Source organism: the organism of the source record quoted next, unplaced genomic scaffold, assembly GCF_019419815.1.
Source record: "Pyrus x bretschneideri cultivar Hongxiangsu unplaced genomic scaffold, Pyrus_bretschneideri_v1 Contig8, whole genome shotgun sequence".
Taxonomy (NCBI): Eukaryota; Viridiplantae; Streptophyta; class Magnoliopsida; order Rosales; family Rosaceae; genus Pyrus; species Pyrus x bretschneideri.
In genome coordinates this window covers 2,561,109-2,586,018 of record NW_025999820.1, presented here as the reverse complement: position 1 = coordinate 2,586,018, position 24,910 = coordinate 2,561,109, and the positions used below count along the sequence as shown (strand labels likewise).

The 24,910-nt window shown below is 37.1% G+C and overlaps 2 long non-coding RNA genes across 5 annotated transcripts; one reads left to right on the top strand and one right to left on the bottom strand.

The window, feature by feature from the left end:
* Positions 1-721: 721 nt before the first annotated feature.
* On the bottom strand, positions 722-1,667 carry LOC125473063. Its single transcript, XR_007254986.1, has 2 exons — positions 1,295-1,667; positions 722-1,219 (listed from the first exon to the last, which is right to left on the bottom strand). It is a non-coding gene; the product is annotated as an uncharacterized LOC125473063 (long non-coding RNA).
* Positions 1,668-1,750: 83 nt separating this feature from the next.
* LOC125473215 lies at positions 1,751-6,494 on the top strand. 4 transcript variants are annotated; one of them, XR_007255080.1, is made up of 6 exons: positions 1,751-3,273; positions 3,766-3,852; positions 4,151-4,233; positions 4,543-4,630; positions 5,464-5,849; positions 6,142-6,494. It is a non-coding gene; the product is annotated as an uncharacterized LOC125473215 (long non-coding RNA). The 4 variants fall into 4 exon arrangements; XR_007255082.1 differs by lacking the exon at positions 4,151-4,233; XR_007255079.1 differs by having other exon boundaries at positions 4,543-5,849.
* Positions 6,495-24,910: the final 18,416 nt, after the last annotated feature.

Below are 24,910 nucleotides of genomic sequence, written 5' to 3'. Positions count from 1 at the left end.
TAACACTAAATGAGTATGACATTGCACTTGATACACCATAACCAGTGCCTCTCACATATAAAAGTACTAAAGCCGAGAAGACAGATTTTGAGAGGTGAAGGGCAAATAAGGTTGCACTTTCAATATTGGAAAGTGGAATGATTGACATTGTGCGTAGGGGTATTAAGAAGTGTGATCTTGCATTTGATTATATCAAGGCTATTGAAGGCAAATTTAAGGTATCAAAAAATGTTGAGATTGCTCAGCACGTGACTTTACTCACTAACTACAAGTTTGAAGGAAGAATTTCTATCATAGATCATATTATGAAGCTAACTGATGATGCTGAGAAACTTAATTCTATGGATGTCAAAATATTGAAAAACAAATGGTGTTCATGATCTTGGAAGCTTTGCTTCAGAAATCAGCCAACTCAAAAGTCTCTTACAATACTCAAGACAAATATGGGATAGTGGATGAGCTTATAATCCAGTGTGTACAAGAAGAAATTCATCAAAAGTAGGAGAGAAACAAAGGAAGTTGAATCTGTCAACTATGTGCAAGTTGCTAAGGGGAAGAACTTCAATTTTGGTAAATTTTCTAAATCCAAGCCTAATGATAAAACTGTTGTGCTTGCTAAGAATTTCAATTCCTCTAAGTCTAACCATTTTAAAGTGAAGACTAAAAACATAGAAAAGGTTAGATGCCATCATTGTAAGACTAAGGGTCACTATAGAAAAAATTGTGAAATTTTTAAGGATTGGTTAAGGCTTAAAGGAAAGGCTGATGTTTATGTTTGTGAGGAATCAAATTTCCAGGCAATTGTACAACAGCCACTAACATTTCCTTAATACTAGTACCTATACGCAGCGACCTCATGCAGAACTCCTAGTTTCATAAGCTTCAACAAGACAATCAATTTGACCACAAAGTTTTGTAGCACCTCCAATTTTTTCCCTTTCTTATCAACCTTCTTCTTTTGCAATTCTCATTGATAAGCTGCTCTTTTTTTTCCCTTTGTACTAGCTTGCCTTAGATCTTGCATAGTCTCAATTTCTTCCTCATAATCTGAATCAATTTGTCCTATAGATTCATTTCTTGTCTCTAGTGGTAGTACTCCAGATGAAGGTGCCCATGCATGTTCACCGGTAGCAACTGTACTCGAGGACATCCTATCCAACTTGTCCTCCATCTCAGGACTAATGCCCTTTTTTTCGCAATTTTCATATTCTTTGTTTATCTACAAGTAAGAAAGAATATGGTTAATACATATTGCATGATATCATAATACATACTAAACGATAAATACACAAACCTGAATTTTATTATTTCATCACTCATCAGAGGCATCAACAGTACCCTTACTCGAATTCCACCCTAGGCCAGTTTCTTTACCAACTAACTCTTTCCACGACTTCCATTGATTTTTAAGTGCATCTGACTTATTTTTCAGTTGCACTCTTTCATAATCATGCCCTGTCTCTGCCTTGAAGTTAGCTCTAATATTTGCATATCCTTCTTCGTTAAAGTGAGTACTCGGACGATTTCCGGCCTCAACCTCTTAATGCAAACATCACAAAATATAGATATAATGTGGGCACTCTATTTGAAGGATTTGACGAAGATGCTCCCTTCTTTGCCATCGATACCAACTATTGATTTGTATATATACATACATACATACATATATATATACATATACACACACACACACATATTAAAACAATAACAAATGATATTGTAATATAACCAAGAACAACAACAGCAAGAACAACAACAGAATCCAACAACAATTCACAAAACAATAGCAATAACAACAACAGTAAGAACAACAACAGAAGATTGGTAGGAGGTAAACTAACTGAATCATTGAGAGAATAATTGCCAACAAATAAGGATGGATGTCCAGATTATCATTGAACTCCAGAGTTGACCCTTCTACACAAGACTTATGTTTGGTACTGAGCATGAAGAAATATTTGACCAGATAATTCAATACCACATGAACATTAGTATTCTGAATAAACAATCTACTACATGGAACTCATCCAGCCAAGTGACACAAGTGTGGACTGCACATTCGATATAGAAAACATTAAGCACTAACAACAACGCTCCTACAAAAACGACTGGTTCCTCCTATGAGAACCATTGTCCAAGTAACATTTTTCAAGTTTCAAATTGGCCCATTCTGAAATTTAGTATAAAATGTTATGTTATCACTTATATCCTTAAGGAATCTAGACCTTCTACCATGATAGATCTAAACACTTGCATTCCAATTAAATTCAAAATATGTATATTTAAAGTTTATTATGTCGTAACAGGAAAATGAAATGTAACCCAAGAACCTCCACCAACTAGAGACCACACCACATCTAAGTTACACCACAATCTCATAGATAGTACTTTGCATCATTTTTGGATGACTGTCATGATAAAAATATATATAAATCGATAAAGGAACCAAATCTAACCATATTTTTCTACAAATAAACAAAAATTAGACAAATAAAATTAGCATAAATCATGAAAAGAATGAAAAAGGACATTAATCAGCCTAAACCAAAAACTCTGAACCAAAAACTCAAACCTAGTACTAATTAAAAAGAATAACATAAATGAAGAATTCAGAAGAAAAAAAAAATAAAACACGATAGCAGACTGAGAGAGAGATAAGATACGAGTACTGACTTGGAGGTTGGAGTTTCAAAAAAGACTGCGAGAGCTTGAAGAAGACGATGAAACGGCGTCGTAGAGGTGTGTGCTGAATCACAAGAGATGAGGGAATGGCTCATGACAAATTAGAAGCAGAGTTCACATATTAGAAGTAGAGTAGAGTTTTATAGGAAATTACCCTTTCTTAGATACCTAAACCCTAAGATAAATCAGAAGTAGACCTTCTAAAAAAAATGAATAGAGATGTAATCAAACTTCTTTCTCAATTTTTCTTGTTTCCTCCACAAACCCTAATTTTTTCCCAATTAAACTTTTCCACAAACCATATCACCTTGCCCAATTAATTTTTTTCCCGACCCTCCATCCCCAATTTTTTTTCCCTACACCCATACACTCATCCCTTTACCCCTCTTTCCCTCTCACTCTCCTATCCCCAAATTTAAAAATCCAAACAAATAATAATGAAATTTTAGAGAAGAGAAGCTTACCAAAGGAAGGACGCCGAGCCGGAGAAACCTAAAGAACGAGAAAGATCGCTGGTTTTTGGAACGAGAGAGATCGCTGATTTTCTGGTTCGGGTATTGCGAGAGCGTGCTAAAGGCGAGAGCTGAAAGTGTGAGAAAAGAAGGGCAATTTTGGATTATTGAAACATTCATTAAAACTTACTGTTCACCCGCGTTTTTGAAAATAAGCTGGTTTTGGTATTTTTTTGTACTTTACAAAACCAATTTTGTTCAATGTTCTCTTCATCTTTCATTGCCATTTCTGATCTTGCAAGCAGGTCTAGGTTTGAGCCTTGCTAGGGTTTGGGTGCTATACCCACTCATCGTTGAAGCTTCAATTTCCATTTAAATTTTTCCCTGTTGAGTTAGACTCTCTGCTAAAAGCTTCTAATTCATCCTTTATTTCTTTTTTTCAATTGGGCAAAATTTTTGATGGATTTATGTATTTTTTTTTCCCGTTGAATTCGAACTCGAATCTGAATTATGGATTCAGAAAAGACAAATTGATGAATTTTTTTATTTGCGTGTATGTCGGTCCTGTCACCGCATGATTTGATAATCCAACCGCGAAGCTAATCGTTTCTGTATGTTTTTGGGGTTGCAGACCTGGACTGTCGAATGGAGAGGATGAAAAGCAACTGCAAGAAAGCAGCAATGGAGACACGGCAGCAACATATTCAAGTCGACCTGGGTAATCTCATGGCCTTTGACCCTCATGACAGCTTCCCCTCCATCCCCTTCTCTAAGTTATTCTTCTTTACTTATTCAATATATCTCTATTTTTTGGTAATATTTTTGTATACTTATGGGCTTTTTGAAATGATTGCTTTTGAGAAATTAATTGAAAATTTACTTTTGGAAATTGGGATTTTATTTGGAGTAAAGTGGCAGTCTTTAAGTGAAATAGTGATTTTTTCACACTATGCTGATGGGTTTTTGTGCAGTGGGTGAAATTCTGATTTGTTTTTTTTTTTTTTCATGGTATTTAGGGAGGAATTAATGAAGGAATGTATAACGAAGGGACCGAGTTGGTTTAAGCTATTGCGAATAGTCTTTTAAAAAAACATCACAGGTACTTCCAGATTTAGAGAACAACTAAACCTCTATTTGTTTCCTATAATTGTAAACTCAATTTGCAATGTGAAATCCTGATACTCATAGGTGGTCTGATGTCCCCAAGTTGATTGTAAGCTGTCTTTTAAAATGTATCGTTTTTGGAATAAAAAGTAAATAAATTCCGTCTGCTGGTCATAACAATGTCTACTAAGTTCATGAAGAATATTGTTTACAATTTATTAAAAAAATGTTATATGCTCTTACAATACAAGAAAGGCTATTCTCACAAAATGTATCAATTAATGTGCTATTTTAAACTATGCAGCTTTTCCAAATGCACAGAGCCTTTAAAAATACTGCCACCCTCTTCAAAACAAGCCAGTAAAGCTCAAATCTTGCAGACAGCAAAGAAGGTAACAATTGAAGAGTTGGCTTTTTTATATCCAGATTTCTACAAGGTATTTAATCTGTTTATCTTTTGTTAAAAAAGTTGAATGCATGTTGACACATTTGGTTAAAAATATCAATATTATTAATCCTGTTTATACAAGTCTTTGTTTAATTGTTTTACAGTACAAAACCTTTCTCTGCAAAGCATCTGTCAAGCAGTTTGACACACACTACGATTGCTGGTACAGTGCTTGCCTAAACTGTGCCAAACAAATGCACAAAGATCAAACAACTGGGCAATTGATTTGCCAAAAACATGCAAACCAGCTGCCAACTCCTTGGTATTTTTTAACATGTTATGATTTTATCACCAATTGCACAAAATATTTCTTCCATTTCTTCTTTCTTGCCTGTGCCTCAAATAATTTGTTCAAATTCTTTTCTTCCGTAAGTTTTCATTCTTCTTTTTCACTTCATGTCAATTGATCTTCAAAATGTCTTGATCAGAAAGAGTAAACACTAAACAGTTTTTCTCAACATGTTTTCTTTGGCTTTGTTTAAGAAATATATCTCTGATGTTCAATCTTATCTAACTTAAACTTTTACAAGTACAAACTAAACTTGGTCCTTGAGGACGAAACCGTTGAAATGAATGCTTTAATTATTGGCAAATCTGGTGAGAAGCTTTTTGGCACAACCTGCAGAGATTTAGTGCTCAATCCAAGACTGGTGGATCAACATCAAGTGCCAAAAGAATTTCTTAGACTGATAGGGCAGAAGAAGATTTTTCATTTACGGTTTGGAACTAGGAAAAACATGTTAAACACGAATGATGTCTTGATTTACAACGTTTCAGAATATTCAACCATGGAACTAGCAACTCCACAGAGCTTGCTAAAATACATCACAGTGTCATCAACTACAGTTCATCTTCTGCTTCGCCGCCCGACAGAAGTGCTCAGTCATACAAAAGAAAAAGGGAATCGGTCAGAAGATGTCTTTTTGCCAGTTCTGACCAAAGGTCATTCCTAATTGTATAATTTTTTTTTACCAATGTCCAAATCTTAAACTATCGCATGCTCATGTTTGCCGATCTTTGTCACCAATTTCAAACGGTGATGTAGAAGATATCTCAGAAGAAAATGTGTAGGACTTTGACCAAGTTCCTATCAAGCTTTTGAAAAAAAAAAAGTCGTCTCCAACCGCTGCAAAAACAGATTCCGGTTCTTCCAAAAAAGATAGGTAACTACTCTTTATACTTGCTTTTTGTACAAGTTTTAATTTATCTGTATACAAATTTATTCTCATTTTTCAATTGTTTAAGAAGCTGTCTATCAAACTTACTACAGTCGAAATTTAAGATTCTTAGCACATGCTTTGTTTTGAATTGGTATCCTATTGTTCATTTAATTTTCCTCGAAAGCATTTTATCTGTTTTTGCCTTAACTGAAAAATAGTTGCCAAATGTTGTAATCTCACTGTCTTTTTCCAGCTTCTTACTTGAAACAACTCCTACTTATATTGTTTATTTCAGATCATTATCAACTTTCTCCTGTCCGTTCTGCTGCACAAAGAACGTTGAATCTTCCTTTTGAACAGAAGTTACCTTCGCACCTCTGAACTATGTGCATCGAACAATGTTTCTCTTATTTTTTGGTATGTAAATAACTCTTTCTAATCTATGTTCCAGCATTTTCCAATGCTCTCTGTCTAAATGCTGGCAAAAATGTGTAGTCTAGGTTGACCAATATTTTATGCGTGTACATAGTCCAGCATTTTCTAATCTTTTGTGTACAAATGCTTGTCCCAGTTGAAAATTGGGTGAAAGCAATGAACCGCAGTGAATGATTACAGTGTTTTGTATATCTAAATTTATTTTATTGTTTTCGTCGACTATCTCTGCGTTTTTCAAGCATAGTAATCAACACAGTTTTTATTCCTGCTGCACCGCGCGGGCAGCATTGCCTAAGTCAATTCTATATGGCAGTTCTTAAATGCTAAAGGTAGAATTCATATTTTTATTTATTTTTTTCTTTCGGGTTGAAGGAGTTACATTGCTAAGTGGATTATACTTTATGTGTACCATATTTCAGGGAAAGCTTAGGCATTGTTTGGCACACCCTATAAGGCACCGGATAGTACTAATAATACGGAATACGGTGTTTGGTGTCCATTTGGATTAAATAGTCCAGCCCCACCTCCTTTATCCGACTGATCCCCACTTAGTTATACCGCCCAAAACTATGGTATTATTTAGTTGAGTACACGCCTCTCTTTGTTCCGCCCTCCTGCAACTTCTCCTCCTCCTTTGATCACTGCGAACAGCGTAAGCAGTGGAAAGAGGAGAGTCGCGATCGATTGACGAAACTCAAATGGTTTTAGCCGTCCTGCAGCAAAGGCGGTAGTAACCGAGATTATCTTCTCTGCGTTTCCCTTCGCCGCGGCTGATGCACATTGTTGTTCCGATACTTCGATGGCTGCAGCATTCCCGTTTTGGCTTCCGTTTGACATCGGCGGTGATGCTTCAAATGACAGAGAGGTGGAGATTTAAGAGGCTTCGGTGTAGGACTCGATGAGAGAGAGGACACGAACGGGCTTTAGGGTCTGCTTCTACATCTGAGGGAGTTGATGGTCCTTGTAGAGTGCCCGTCTCCATTTCATTTTGCTCCGGGAATGGGAGAAGCAAAGTGCTTCTTTTCTGCAAAGTGAAGAAACAACAGTATAAATATTTTGAATTCCATTAATCATCAAAGTGCTTTATTTTGAATTCCATAATATTTCTGCAAAGTGCTTTTCTTCTATTAATCATCAATTTTTTATCTTAAAAGTATTAATATTTTGAATTCCTCTTATCCTGCATAATACCAAACACATTATAAATAATACGGTTATAAGTCCGATACTGCACCAAACGCCCGACTAATTTAGTCAGTACTATCCGGTGACTATTTATTCTATCTGATAGAAATAGTCAGTACAGTTCAAGCTGCCAAACGAAACCTTAAATCCAAAGGATTACTTAGTAAGGGTACTAATTATCTTCTTCCTTGAAAACCCTTTTTTCCCTATTCCTTGCATTTGGAATTCAATTGCAAGTTGGTGTAATGAAGCATACATTTATTTGTTAATCTTTTATAATCCAGATGTAAGTTTTCCGAAAAAAATCATAATCCAATGTCCAAATTGCCCCCCCCCCCCATTATAAATGGGTTTTTGCCCCTCCCAAGTTAGTTTGTCTTTATAATTATAATGGAATTCTACTGTCGTTTCCAATGTTGGTTCACTGAAAAAATTTTCTGAATAATTGCTTTAATAACTTTCTGTAACTTTTCAAGTCATCGTGATTGCGATCATGACCCGATAAATGCACAATGTTTCCGATGTTGGTTTGCCTAAAAATATTTTCTGGATAATTGCTTTAATAACTTTCTGTAACTTTTCAAGTCACCTTGATTGCAATCACGACCTGGTAAATGCGCAATGTTTAGTGAGTCGTATTTCATAATCATTCGGAAAGGATATATAACCACTCATGCACATTGCACGCTCAAAGGATGCATAATGTCATGCACACTTCATGCTCAAAGGATGCACATGTCATGCACATTGCATGCTCAGCAGATGCACATGATATGCACATTGCATACTGAAAAGATGCACATTGCAAGATAAACACCGATCCCTTAAGTATAAACACTGTGAAGTGTGAAACACAACCCTTTTGACATGAATTGAGATAATTACCCTTGACAAATCAAAATACTAGCATTTCCTTAAACTATCAAGTTTTTCAAGTTTAGGAGTGTTATTTACGTACAGCAAGCATCCCAAAAGATTCACAGCTATCACATTCCATTTATTAGCCGAATGGAATACACAGCACAATACAGCCGATTTTTTTCAAGTTTGAGCACGCACATTGTGGAGCCAAAAATAATCACAAGATAACATGTAGATTTTTAGATATAAAAGGATAAAAATACCCTTGAGTTATATCGGGATTCCTACTCGCGAGTAGTGGACAATCATCCCTCAACCAAGTCAAAAGTGCCCAAAATAGGTAACAATTCAAAACCTATTTCATCCATCCTCATCAAATCCTCTCCACAGGATAACTCCCAAATCTTTTCTTTTTCATTATATTAATTGACTAATTAATTAGTTAACTATTCAATTATACCCAATTAAACACAAATCAAGAACCTAGCCCACAAAGAGAGCCAAGTGGCCGGTCCTCTCTGACCCAAGGAGGCTGGCCACACCCTTATAAAGGCCTCTCATTCTCTCCAAAACGCAATGCCAATTCTCTTGCTAGACTCTCTAAATTCTCCAAACACTTTTTCCTCAAAATTCTAACTTTGGCATCGGAGGTTCTTCAGTCAAAGCCCCCCTCCCCCAAAATTCATCATGGACGCGCGAGGTTCTTAGCCTTAACCTAAGGTGTTATTTGTTTTGTAGGTGCAATTTTGTTCAAGAACAAGAAGGAAAAAATTTGCATCCACACACGTCATAAAAACTACTCACTCCGTCTCGGCTGGTTCCCAAGGTTAGCGTCCAGTCTCTCTGCCCTGGATTGAGGTTGTGCCCTTTGGAATAGTAAATAAATTCATCACATTCCCCCGGTGAAATTTCTTTGTGTTCAATGCCGTACCTCTTTGTTTTTAGCATCAAAAGTTGCAACAGAATTTGAAGAACGCCGTCGTTGAAATTGTACAGAATTTGAAGGGGGAAATGTAGAAAACACTAAGCATTTTGCGTGTCAAGCTTCTCCTAATATTTATTGCCAACACTATCAACACCTACGAGCCTTGCCCCAATATTGTGGATCTTAGTTTGCCTAAAACAATCAAATAAAATTTGTTAGATACACTAGAGAAACAAGAATGACAAATGCACCACTCGAATTCACAAAATAATGCACCCAAGGTTTTCTTGTCAAATGCACGTTCCCATTTTTCCAGTGCAACCATACTTAATAGTCAACACTGGACATTACATAATCAAGTTACAAAATATTAGTTCTCCAAGGCCCATGACAAATGCACCCAAACGAGAAATTTGAATGTAATTGAAGTTACAAATCCAAGACCTAACATGTATATGGAAGTTGAAAGGTCAGATATACATTATAAAACTAAAACAAAACAGAATCACTGAAAATGTATGTTTTGACAAGAAACTAAGCATATAGTACACATGGTGTACATATCATGAGCATATCGTGTGCATATCATGTGCATGTCGCGTACATACAGTGTATATAGTGCGTATTTACATATTTGGTACTCTTCGCATTAAGGTAGTTTAGGGCATTGTAGGCGCTCAAGATAACAAGGATACATAGTCCTCGTTTATTATCATATAATAGTTAGCAAATACATTGCACAACTATATTACATTGCTTAACATTCTAGTAGTTGTTGACAATGGCGAAGCCAGGATTTGCGGAGGGGAGGGGCGAAACTCAAAAGAGTGCAAAGTTCAATCGAAGCAGTTGCTTTCACATTGGAGAGTGCAAAGTTTTGAGTCATTATTCATAGCAGAAAATAGTCTCTCCATCAAAGCGGTTGTAAGCAATAATATCAAAGCCAATAAATTGGCTACGATTAGATCCTCTTGAAATATTAGGCACTAGTCAAATAACAGACTAGAACCTAGTAGCTAGGTGCCTACTGCCTAAGCGAGATCTAGGCAGGAGCTTAGTGATGGATTTAAACTATCGTAAAATAAGCATTAAACAATATTTACATTGTTTTTAAACAGTAATACAATATTTATAAATAATGTGAGAGTTTAAGATAAATACGATGAGAGTCTTAAAAGAGAAAATAAAAATACATACAAAAATAATAAAAAATAATAATAAATGAAGGAAATGGGTTAATAAACCACAAAAAAAAAAAAAAAAAAAGGTGGGGCCAGACGCAAACCAACCCCTTTAAACCCAATATACCAAATTTAAAAGTTTAAAACAATCTCAACTTTTGCTATCTTCGTAACCAAATGCAAACCAACCCCCAATACCAAACAGAACTCTTCATCTCTGATGTCTGCTAATCTCCATGCCATGGCTATGGTTTCTTCTTCAGCCCATCTTCTTTCTTCCATCTTCTCTCTCCCCCCCCTCCCCCGCCCGCCCTAACCTCTCCTCCATCTTCGTCATTCCTTTGCAAATCCAACCAAAATATCGCTCTTCCTCTGCAAATTTGACCAAGACAGTGGAGGGGCTGAACCAACGTTCCTAGGCGTGTTTTCCGGCGAGGGGAGGGGCGGCTACCACTCCTCACCCCGCTACGCCACAACACTACATCTACTATGGCTAATTGACCACAGACGTATAAAGTCCGTTATAAAAATTCAAATTTAACCAAACATTTGAAGTTCGTGGTAAATAATTATTATAACAACGGGCATAAACAAACCCGTGGTTGAAATGGTTAAAATAACAACGCGAGTTTAAAGCCCATTGTAATTTAGCTAAATATTACCACGAGGAAAGCCCGTGGTTGCAAAAGGTTTTAACAACAATGCCTTTTTAATTGTATGACGGACTGTAATTGTTATCTTTGTAATTTAAATTTTTTATTTTTTAATCAACTAGAATCTCTAATCTCTAATCTCTAATATTAGAAAGCCATAAATCAAGTTTGATGTCTCAAGGCTTCACTAAAAATAATTAGACTAAAAAGCCCCTTAGACCATCTCCAATGGTTGGGCTAAAAGCCAAATTTTTTAGCTCGGAAAATTTAGCTTTTAGCCCAGAAACAGCTTTTCTGCTCCAACCGTTCTAGCCTAAAATTTTAGCCCAGGATTATTAAAGAATGAACTTCGGCTATTTTTTTTGTTAAATTAAATTTTTTTTAAAAAAATTAAATATGTAGACTATCGTAAATTAATTTTATGAACATTTTAATCTAAAATAATTTAAATTCCGATAAATATTAGGTGGAGTCTACTTTGATTTCTGGGCTAAATTTTGGGGGGAATTTGGCATTGGTTTAGCATTTAGCATTTAGCCCAAAATTTCCCCTTGGGTTGGAGTGGGTTTGGGGGAAAATTTTGGGGGGTAATTCGGCTTTTAGCCCACCATTGGAGTTGGTCTTAAACAAAAAAACCCAAAACTGGCTGAAAATAATAGAATCAAATTCTCATGGGTAATTTTGTCATAAAAAATTAAAAAAAAACAATTTTTTTTAAAGGACTAAATAAAATGGATTAAAGCCATGTGGGTTATGTTAGAGTATAAGGTTGATTAGATTGTGACAAGTGTCAATTGTAAAAGAGTGCCATGTGTCAGTTTGTTATTGAGGTAGAACAACTTGTAGTCATTCAATACAACATAGATTGATAACTCAATTACTATTTTCTCTCTCTATTTTCTTGTACATTCTTTCTCTCTCTAAGATTTCTTAGCTTCGTTGATATGGTATCTTCGTTGACTAAGGTTAACACCGTCGATTAACGATCTTTTGCTTCCGTTCATTCATCCATTCTCTGATAGTTGTTGTAGTCGTTACTGATTCAACTTGGTTGTGGTTGTCTTAAATGACTGATTTTCCAGTTGTCGAAGACTCGAAGCTTGTTGATATGTGGTGAAACCCTAGAAATTTTGAGGATTTTTGCAGCTTGTTGTTGTGATTGTAGTTCTGGCTGCTCGCGATACTAAGGTGATATCTCTCCTTATTTGATTCTACAGAAATTGTTGTTTCTTGTTCATCTGCTGTCTAAAATCTTCGTATTTGGAGATCGTTTTGTGAATCATTGTTAAAATTCTTCAAGATTTGTGTAAATTCTTGTCAAGATTCTTCAAGATTTGTGTTCGATTGTTTGGAAATGGTTACCCTTAATCAGTTGGCTCTCACTCAGTCACCGATTTCTTCTCTAATTCCCAATGTAGGAAACATTGTCACTGTGAAACTTGATGATTCTAACCATGTGACTTGGAATTTCCAAATGGAATTAATATTGGATGGAAATGGAATTCTAGGTTTTCTTGATAGTTCAATTCCTTGTCCAGCAAGATTTGATAACTCTGATTCGGATCATGAAGCTGTTGATGATCCACTTACTTTGTCTGATGCTTATGAAGTGTCTAAGATTCATGATAAAGCTTTGATGACTCTCATCACTGCTACTCTGTCCACCGTTGCTTTGTCATGTGTGATTGGTTGCAAAAGTTATAAGGAAATGTGGGCTAATCTTCGTGAAAGGTTTGCTAATGTCATTAGAACTAGCATTGTACAAATGAAGATTGATCTTCAAAACATAAAGAAGGGGTCTTAATCAATGGATGGTTATCTTCAACGAATTAAGGATGCTAAAGATCAATTAGCTACTGTTGGAGTACTTATTTCTGATAAAGATATTGCAATTGTTGCTTTAAGGGATCTCCCTCCTGAGTTTAATACAATTAAGGCTGTCATTCGTGGACGTGAAAATTTCTTGTCCTTGAAAGAACCAAGGTCACAGTTAAGGGCTGAGGAAGCCACATTGGGGGAAGTTCATAAGTCAGTCTTGTCATGTCTGCAATGCTTGCTCATACTTCTGGAACTGTTTATGAAGCTGGTGGTTCATCTGGAACAAAAACATTTAACTCAATCTTGGTGGTTTTCTGGAGATCAAACAGGTTTAATGATGACTCATGTTCAGACTGCTACCCAGTTTCAACAATTACCCTTACCTTCTCCGTTTCAACAATTACCATTTCCTGGACATTTTGCTTTTGTGTGTCAAACTGGCTCTGACATTTATAACAATTTCAGAGGAAACAATTACAAACCAAAGGGTAAAGGCAAAAAGTTCTTTTCTGGTGGAAATCAATACTCTTCGCAACCTGTTTCTAGTAATACTTCTATTTCACAACAGCATCAAGCTATGTTTCAACAACCATGACAGCAATTACAGGCAAATCAGGGAAACCAATCACTTCAAATTTGTCAAATCTGTGATAGGAAGGGTCATTCAGCAATAAACTGTTTTCAACATAGCTGCCAAATTTGTCATAAAGTGGGCCACACTGCTGGCACTTGTTTTGATAAAAAACAATTCTTCTTCTCAAGGTCAAGCCTACCTCTCTTCACAGAACTATCAACCATTCTCAGAATTATCAACAGTATCCTCAACAGTTTCAGGTTCCTCATTCTTCTGTGTATCAGAATGGTCAGAACTCAAGCATGCCTTTCATGTCATATTCATCACGTCCTATAATGCACTCTAATACATATTCTGCACTTGCTATGCCTACTCAGTCCCAAACACTAATTGCCATGAATGCTCGTACTAATGCCACTCCATCTGCACCTCAGTAAGAAAAGGTTTGTTGACTTTGGAGCAACAAATCACATGACACCGGATTTGTCTAATCTTCAAATGGCAGCTTCGTATCCTTCCACAGAAACTATCACTGGTGTTGGTGGTGAAGGTTTAAACATTGCTCATATTGGCAACTCTCAACTTTCCACTCCAACTCATAATTTTCGATTAAATTTTGTATTTCAAGTAGCTTGATTGTCACAGCATTTATTATCTATGCATCAATTGTGCAAAGATAATAATTGCAAATGTATTGTTGATGAGTTCTCTATATGTATACAGGACAAGGTCACCAAGAGAATAGTATTCCAAGGACTGAGTAATAATGTTGTCTATCCACTTCTTGTGATTAAGTAACCAAAAGCCTTTCAAGCAGCATATCTTGGTAAAAAGGTTTCTTGTACCCTGTGGCGTTGTCGTTTAGGTCACCCTACCAATCTAGTAGTCAAAGCAGCCCTTGATAAATCTTCAATTGATTTCAGTTGTAATTCTCCTTCTTAGATTTGTAATTCCTGTTTACATGGAAAGTTTACCAAACTTCCATTTCCTCCATATGCACCAAAGTTTGTCATTCCTTTGAGGTTATACATACAGATGTATGGGGCCCTGCTCCTTGTTTGTTAATAGAGGGCTATAGGTACTATGTGTCCTTTATCGATGAATGTACTTGATACACTTGGATTTTTCCCATCATCAATAAAGCTGCTATCTTTGGTATCTTTGTAGAGTTTCAAGCCTTTATTTCTAATTTTTTTGCTGCCCAAGTTAAAATTTTGCAAAGTGATGGTGGTGGAGAGTATATAAGCAATATTTTTCAAACTTTTCTTAGGGATAAAGGCATTTTACATCAGAAATCCTGCCCTTACACCCCTGAGCAAAATGGGTTAGCTGAACGGAAAAATTGCCATGTTGTTGAAACAGCCATAACCTTACTTCACCAAGCCTCTTTGCCATCCAAATTTTGGTACCATGCTTGTGCAACGGCCACCTATCTTATCAATAGGTTGCCTACCCCTATCTTAAAGATGCAGTCTCCTTTTGAAGCTTTATATCACTCTCCACCTAGGCTAGATCATTTAAAGGTCTTTGGCTGTGCATGCTACCCTTCTCTGAAACCTTATAGAACAAATAAGCTTGAACCCAAGACTACTATGTGTATTTTCTTAGGATATGCAGTGCAATACAAGGGATATATGTGTTATTCTATCAAAGATAACAATTGATTGTGTCCAGGCATGTATTGTTTGATGAAACACAATTTCCTCCCCCACAAACAATCACTCCTACTGTGTCTTCATTATCCATCTCTTCTACTTCCACACCTACTGTTATTCACCCCAATACTTTTGTGCATTCTTCCTATAATACCAATAGCTTTACCACTTGCTTGTGTACCCCCTTCCAATGCTCCTATCCCTAGTGTTACTCAGTCATTCTCTCTCAGAAATGGTGATCTTGTCTCCACTGCTTCCACACGTTTTGAGACAGCAACTCCATCAAATATTGAGATGGCAACTTCATATTTATAATATTCTGAGCTACATCCAGACATTACCACATCTCAACTTTCAACATTACAAATGGTGTCATTTCCTCCTCATAATTCTCATCTTATGCAGACTAGATCAAAGTCTGGGATTTTTACGAAGAAGCAGGCCTACATTGCTACCAAGTCTAATTCTAACATAGAACCAAAATCTTTTACTGCCGCTTCCAAATTTATCCAGTGGAAAATTCCTATGATGGAAGAAATGGATGCTTTCTTACAACAAAAGACTTGGAAACTTGTTCCACTTCCTCCAAGTAAAAATCTGGTTGGCTGCAAATGGATTTATAAAATCAAGAAGAATCTGGATGGTTCAATTGCAAGACACAAGGCTCAGTTAGTGGTAAAGGGATTTTCTCATGAAGCTGGTTTGGATTATTATGAAACTTTCAATCCCGTGGTCAAGCCATCTACTGTGAGGTTAATGTTGTCTTTAGCAGCAACTCATGGTTGGGAACTCAAGCAATTAGATGTCAAGAATGCATTTTTACATGGCTTTCTTGAAGAGGATGTTTACATGTCACAACCTCAGGGATTTATTGACAAGAATTATCTTACCTATGTTTGCAAGCTAGAGAGGTCCTTATATGGGCTAAAGCAAGCTCCCCGAGCATGGAATGACAAGTTCACCACATTCCTACTCTCTTTGGGGTTTAACTCATCCTATGCTGATCCATCCTTATTTGTTAAACATGATGGCAAACACATTATTGTGTTGTTGTATGTAGATGATATAATTCTAACTGGAGATAGTTCCACTTGTGTTCAATTTGTGATAGCTCAGTTGACAACTGAGTTTGATATGAAAGATTTAGTTGTACTTCATTATTTCTTGGTTTACAAATTGACTATCACGCTCAGGGGTTGTTTGTGCATCAATCCAAGTATGTTCAAGATTTACTGCATAAAACAGACATGATGCAGTGTAAGCTGTGTATAACTCCGTGTCATCCCAATAAAAAATTGTTGAATCATGGCAGTCCTTATTACTCAGATCCTACCAATTGTAGAAGTATTGTAGGGGCTTTACAATACTTAACGTTTACTCGACCATACATTGTTTATTCTGTAAATCAGGTGTGTCAATTCATGCATTCCCCTTTGGAGTCTCACTATGTTGCTGTCAAGAGGATTTTGAGATATCTTCGAGGCACCTTAGGATGGGGTATATGTTTTCGACCTGGTTCATTAGCACTAAAAGCATACACAGATGCTGGTTGGGTAGGTGATCCCAATGATCAACGGTCTACTACAGGTTTTGTTGTCTTTCTTGGCTCAAATCCTATCTCTTGGAGCTTAAAAAACAACATACTGTTAGTAGATCATCAACAGAGGTTGAGTCAGGGCAATGGCAACTACTGCTGCAGAAATTGTATGGCTGCAGCAACTATTAAAAGATTTTCACATTAACATTTCTTCTCTTCGTTTACTACACTGTGATAATATATCTGCCATGGCATTAGCAACAAATCCTGTCTTGCACTCAAAAGCCAAACATATTAAAGTTGATTGTCACTTTGTGGACGAATGTGTTCAACAAGGAACCATTTTTCTCCAATTTGTTGCTTCTGCAAATCAGCATGCAGACATATTCACTAAAGGCTTATGTTCTCCTTTGTTTACAACTCATTGTTCCAATCTTATGCTTGCTTGTTCTCGGCATAAGATTGAGGAGGAACGTTAGAGTATAAGGTTGATTAGATTGTGACAAGTGTCAATTGTAAAAGAGTGCCATGTGTCAGTTTGTTATTAAGGTCTTAATGTCAGATGTTAGTTATACTGTGAGGTATTTATATGGTAGAAAAACTTGTAGTCATTCAATACAACAGAGATTGATAAGTTGGTTACTATTTTCTCTCTCTATTTTCTTGTGCATTCTTTCTCTCTCTAAGATTTCTTAGCTTCGTTGATAGGTTAAACGTGTAAAGCGAAGGAGTTTTGCAGAAAAGAGATAACCGTCGACCGCGTGATTCAAATCCAAAATTACCTCCACGTTCTACAAAGTTTTCCATTAGTTCAGGTTCTTTTCTTACTCAATTTATCAGGAGTGAATGATAACCATTACTACCTCTCCCAATTATGGTCCACACAGCAATCCAAGAACAGGCTAGAGGGATTGAAAATGCATGCAGGGAGTACTGCTGGTATTGTTTAATTTTCATTTGGGTTTTTCTCTCAAGTTATTTATATTTTTTTTTATTGTTGTTCGATGCTAGAAACGTAAAGCAAGCAAAGTCAAGAGAGTAAATTTGTTTACACAACTTTTATGTGCTTTTGAAATTATTCTCGGATTTTATTTTTTGTTTATGAATCATGACAGGTGTTTTAAAATCAAAATTGTGTTGCTGTGAACATGACAAAGATCTCTCAAAAAGGTATATTCTTCCTCCCCTTCTCTCTCCTACGTGTTGCTTTTCAGTCACTCTCGCTCATAATAATTTCATATGTTGCTTATTCAGTCTGTAATCTTATAAGAATAATTTCATACTTATTCTTTTTAGTTTAGTTATTGTTCATGATAAGTTGCGGCACTACAAGTTTGATATTTTCTCATATGCTACTTCTCCCTATAGGTACAAAAGCATGCAAACTACAGACTATCCCTCCACCTAGCCTTCCTAAAGTTGCGTTAGGTTTTTGCTTCATTTACTTTCAAGTTTGGATAAAGAGGTGCTCATTCTATTTTTATTTAATCCACTAATTTAAATTGCAAATTGATCCACTAATTTACGGTTTCTATGTAATTGTGCATAGATAAAGAAGAACGAAGACAAGGGAGAATGGGGAGATTTGCAATAATTTACAAAGAGTTTTTCCCTTTGTTCTTCCGTTGTCTTATGGTATGGATCCCCTCATTTAATTTTATGTTTTTTTTTCTTTTTTACATGAGCAAGTTGAAGGAATTAAAATGTCCTCATTTGGTGTAGGTGGTCTTGATTTCTAAGCTTTATATTTTTCCTTGTTTGTCTCATAGGTGGTTAGTGGCTCTAATTCATGAGGGTTTATAACTCAAATATCAACTACATTTACAGCCACCTGCCAATTTAAAATGTGATTGGCTTCAGGAGATGTGTGTCTTCTTGAAGAAATGATTGCAAAGAAGACGAATATCATTGGAGGACTAAGGTTGGAACTAGGACTTGAGTTTTGTTTTAGAGTGTGAAGCAAAGTCTCTACATATTTTGGTGATTTGGTATATTTCTTAATATAACTACTCATTTTGTTGTTAATTTAAGTGTAATATTTGAATATATGAATTTTAATAAAGTTAAATTTGCAATTTTGTATATAAATATCTTTATATATATATATATTATTTTTTTAAATTTATTAAATCATTTTTAATTTTTTTTTTACTTTTGGAAATTTTTTTATAACGAGCATTAGCTGTGATCAATTTGTAATTCACAATGGCCATAACACGTGGTGTTAGATCCCAATCTACTACAGGCACAATCCTGTGGTTACATTGCATTAACAACGTGCATAGTCCGTGGTAGAAACAAAGACTTTATATCACATCCAGAATACTAACGGGCATAATGCCCATGGTAGATTGCAATTTATCACGGGCATCCACCGTGATAGGTGAGCTTTTTCTTCTAGTGCCCTCACGTAGCTTCGCCACTGGTTGTTGATGATATATGGTTGTCAAATTCCTCAAAAGCAGAAGGGATACCTGAGCAGGGCCTGTTCCCTTTAAGGGGATTGCCAGAATAAGGATTGCAAGGATTGGACCACTGCCCGAAGGCAAATCTATGGAAGGAACTTGGGTTGATCGATTCCTATCTTCTGCTATCACCCTTTCAAATTCCTCCATTTCCTCTAAGGACTCCATTTGGACTGAAATACAAAAGGCAATGTCAATGAGAAGTGTCTGATTGATAAGAAAAAATAAATCAAAGTAAGAAGTTGTCATGCTTATCAGAGTTCAGAATTTGTTCTCCAGATCATTTCTTCCTACCTTTCAAGGCTAAGATTTGAAATGAAGCAGCTAGAAGATCCTGATATTACCCTAAGTGGATCATCTTTATACTGGGCTAGGAATTTGACCTCCCACCACTCCATGAACTCTAAAGCACACTCAAAGTTCATGATAGTGGGCTTATAAGAGATTTTAGAGACTACCTCATGCTTCATTCAATTTAAAAAAAAATAAAATAAAAAAAATTGAAAACTACTTAAATTTTGGCCTTGAGTTTTACTTTTTGATTATTTTTTAGTTTTTTAAAACTGAAAGTAGTTACCAAATATTGAGGCCCAAAAATGTTACATGTAAGCCCAACCAAGTCTCAAGGCTCAATTGTCATGCAAGCCTCAAGTCAAGCCTAAATACATGCAAAGGTGTGGGATCAAGAAAGGAATATATTAACAATTATGCCACACTACGGTAATTAAGCCAAATATTTATATAAATAACGCCATGCCATGCATACTCGCCATGCTAAGCTTTATAACACTAATCGTTATTCACGCTAAAATAAGCCTAAGTCAAATGCTTGGGGCTTGTCAAGTGAATTATGGTGTGGCTAGCTATAGAAGTTTATCGGGCCTATGTTGAGTCAAGATTATGGAAGACTTTGGGCAGCTTGGGAGCCAAAAATCCAAGCCCATAATCTTTGGGATCCATGAAGGTAAGCTTGGGAGAAAACCAAAACTTAATTTCCCTTTTTCCCTAGGGAGTTACCAACTTAGGGAGAAACCAAATCCTTCAGCCTTGTAATCACGTGAATGCCCAACCAGACATGCATTAATGGTTGACTTTCCCTTCCCACCTAAAGTAGAAGTTTAACATGCAAAAGCCATGAGGCATGCTACCAGAAGTAACGCTTATGGAAAGCTGACCAATAAAGGCAACACCTTGGGAAGAAGGCATGATGCAGTTTCACAAGATGGCAGTGCCTAACAATCTTGCACCAAAAAATGGGGGTGGCAAAAGAACTAGGGAGAAAGGGGAGAAAGAACCAAGCCACAATTAGAGAATCATCATAATGCATAGCTTCAAAAAGCCCAAAAAGGAACAGCCCTGCAACCTCAGTGTTTTTCCATAGCTTTTCCTCTGAGCATTCTATCCATCAAAACATTGTGCCTATACTTGGTACACTACCGTCACGCCAGGATCCATCCAAACCTAGGAAGAGCTAGCACGCAAGTCTTATAAAAAGTACTTCTAGAATAAGGAAAGAGTCACGACAACTTAGCTCTACAACACATGCTAAAAGCATAGGGAAGGTCCTGTGACTTTTGTTAAGAATTTTTGGGATCTCACCTTTGACTACTATGATGAGACGGATGAGGAGACACTCGTGGAGATTTGTATCAACAACATCATTGCTGACTACAAAGTATACTTGGAGAACATTAGTATTGCCCAGTTCTCAAGGCTTTTTATGGCAGTAAGAAAAACCAGCATGTCGGTTAAGCCCTTAACAGGGAGATCTTGGAACATTGACAAGAAGGAAACTCATCATGTCCTAGCCATATATGATAGATCAAACTACAACCCACAAAAAATAAAGGAAAGAGATTAAGATAGGGAGACCTATCCTCCGCTAGCATGCAGTAATGAGGAATTCCTGGCTATCCTCGATACCATACTCACAGATGAAGTTATGAAGCCACCCTTACCCTATAATGTCTCTTCCATGGAAGATAGGAAAGATCCTAGGTACTTTCGTTATCATCAGTATATGGGACGCTTCTCTATCACTTGCCAAATTCTAAGAAAGATTTACCATGCAAAGATCTATGAAGGAACACTAGAGCTACCATGTAAGATGCAAGCTATTGACACTGACCCTCTACCAAAACGTCGAGAGAAAAATGTGGTAGCTGTTGTGACATGCTCTGGAGATGATGACATGTACCACCCATAGAGCAATGATCCCAAGCCACCAGAGCCAGTTTGGGAGCCTTTTGAAAGCATCGAAAAGGCTTTCCGAGGCAAATACTCCAAGCTATAGAGTTACGATACACCATGGCCCCAAGTTGAAGGATGAGGAGATGAAGGTGAAGACATCATAGATTTCATCCTAAGCTACGGCGATGAGGTCTTCACCATCGAGATACCAGAAGAATACAACTCAGGAACCCTAGAAAGACAACAAATTAATCAGGAAAGAACGGCTGTAACCTTGTACAACTTCTCCAATATGAAACTGACATAGTAAAGTGCTAATTTTCCCAAGGTCAAAGACCTAACGTAACATAAGTCCTCCAGGGAAACCCAAAATTCAAATCTCTCTTCGATCAACTTGGGTATGATGCAGAGGCAATGACTACTGATACTAAAGCTCTCATGCATCTTTCTAATGACTATGGCCTTTAATGCTACGCTGCCCAGCCATGAAGAGCTTTCTTGGAGAACAACAACGTCATTGTTTTTACTGATGAAGACATAGAGGTGGCTTTCCCTGACCACTGAAGGCCATTGTACCTAGAAGAGTAAATTAATGACTTCTTCATTAGGCAAGCCTTGGTTAACACTAGTTCCTCTGTCAACATACTACCATTGGTGGTGTTCACAGCAGCAAGCATCCCAACTTTAAGGATAATAAAATCGTATATCTCCATCAACAGATTTAGAACTAGCTGTGAGGAAACCATCTGATATGTCGAGATCGACTTGAAAATTAGGGCCCATTAGGTATTTCACTAAGTTATATGTGATCGACATTAACATGGCCTACCATGCTTTGCTTGGATGACTATGGATAAACAAGCACAGGCTCATGGTGTCCACCTATCACCAATGTGTCAAGGGAAGGACTGGCATGAAGCCTATTCGCATCCCAGGAAATCAATGTCGTTTAACCAGATCGAGGTTCATTACTCTGATACCGAGTTCTATAATGATTTCTCAAGTGTTGTAAGTAGGATATCACAAGCTTCAGGATACCTATACCCCCATGGAAAGAATTCTGGGATCTCAATGACCCATGGGAAGAAGTTTAGAATCAACGTCTTTGCCTACACTCAATGCTGCAATGTCATGCTGTTTAATGAGTCAAGTAGCTTACCGTTTATGGCAAGTTAGGGGCCTAACCATCATGTGGAAAAGCCCCAAGCGTGTAGGTATTACACACCAAGCAAACGAAGCCTCTAAGAAAACTGAAGACTTTCATACCCCCGCTACTGAGGATGGATCCTTACAAAAGATTATGCATATGCCAAAATGCCTGCATGATGGGTTTACTGCAGTGGCAGAAAAGCTTGAAGATTTAAACCTAAGTGATGATCATTCTATACAAAAAATGATTTCCATTAGTGTTTACTTGATTGTCGAGGAAATGAAGGAGTTAGTCAACCTACTGAAGGAGTTCAAAGATGTCTTCTCCGGAGATATGAAGAGATGCTAGGCCTTGATCCAAATTTGGTAAGCTACATGCTAAACATTCAGCCAAGGATCAAATCTATGGTATAGCAAATAAGGAATTTCCAACCGAAGAATTGAAGCAAAAATTAAGATCAAGGTAAAGAAGCTTTTGGATGTAGGTTTCATCAAGCTTATGAAGCATCCTCTTTGGATAGCCAACATTGCCCTTGTGAAGAAAAAGAACACCATCCAAATACGGATATGCATTGAATATCGAGATCTTAATGCAGAAATGGCGAGTCCCTCTGCCCAATGTGGACATTATGATTGATTCAACCTTGGGGCAAATCCTGATATCATTTATGGATGACTTCAGTAGGTATAACCAAATCAAGATGTCTTCCAAAGATAGTAAGAGACGGTTTTTCACACGCTATTCAGAAATTTCTACTACATGATCATGCCTTTCGGACTCAAGAATGCCAGTACCACCTACCAACGATCAATGATGGCAATATTTCACGACATGATGGGTAAAGAAGTAGAAGATTATATGGATGGTCTTGTTTTGAAATCTAAGACCTGGGATGGGTACTGGAAGTACTAAGGAAGTGTTGAAGAGATGTCGATCATATGGGTTGAAGATGAACCCCAAGAAGTGTGCCTTCTGCGTTTCCTCCGATAAGTTCCTAGACTTCTTAATGCCTCAGGGCGACATTGATGTAGATCCAGACAAGGTGTGCACCATTGGAGCCTCATGCCACCAATAAATGCAAAATAGCTAAAATCATGATAGGGAAGCTATTATTCATTCGCCATTTCGTCCTAGGATTGGCAGAAACAATAGGAGTCTTCGCCCCACTACTTAGGAAAGAGAAAGAGTTCGTGTGGACCAAGGAATGCGCTAAAGCCTATTAGCGAGTCCAACAACTAGTCACCAATCTCCTCACCATGAAGGCACCAATCCCAAGAATCCCACTCAAGCTTCTACCTAGCTGCAACAAGTATTGTCGTGGGAGCCTTGCTTGCCGAAGACAATCTAGATAGGGAATAAGCACCAATCTACTATGTCAGTAGACAATTAAAATGGCAGAAACTTGCTATCAAAAAATGGAAGCCCTCTACCTAGCACTCGTCTATGCATCCTACCAACTACGCCACTATTTCTTAGCCAATAAGTTTCATCTGATGGTAAAGTATAATCTTATAAGGTACTTATTCACTATACTTGTATTATCTGGTCGTTTGGTTAGTGATTACTCTACCTTTCTGAGTTGGATATTATATGTGTAAAGCTAAAGGCTAAGCTATAATAAACATGTTAGCATTGTTCCTTGAGGAAGAAAATACCACCATTTCCATGGAAGTCCTCGGTGCACTATTAGAGATGGTTGTTATTGATATGAAAGATGAGTCATAGGTCATGCATTTCGATGGTTCTTCCACAGCCACCGGAGGCGAAGCTGGCATACTTGTTAATCTAGAAGGTTAGGCTACTGCTTTATCCTTCAAGCTAAGTTTTCCCTACACAAACAATGTAGCTAAATATAAGGCTTTCGTCATAGGCCTTTCCACAACCAGGGAAATGGGTGCAAGAAGGATGTAAGTCATGGAAGACTCAAACTTAGTCCTGAGCCAGGTTTAGGGCAGCTTCGCTGTAAAAAAGATAACCTAGGCACCATATCGCATTATGGCAGAGAAACTCATGGCAAGCTTTGAGCAAGTTATGTTAGAACACATTCCCAACATAACCAATAGATATGTAGATGCCTTACCTACACTAGGCTCCAAGCTCATCTTCGTTGAAGAACAACCCAATATTGCTATATTCAGAAGAAATGCCCCAGTCATCGACATAGCCTTCCCAGAGGAAACGTCAGATGACAGTGATTAGAGGAAAGCCATCAAGAAAGAACTTTCTAAGCCAAGCAGAGAGCTCAGCATTAAGCACCTAAAGGAATACATCAACGTTACTAGGACACTTTTGAAGTGCTTGTCTGGAGGAGTTTTGACTTGATGTCTTGGGCCAACGAAAGCATAGAGACAATTGCAGGAGATTCACAAAGCCACATGCAGAGTCGATCAAATCATAAGTCTATATCGTTGACTACAAAATAAATTATTGGCCAT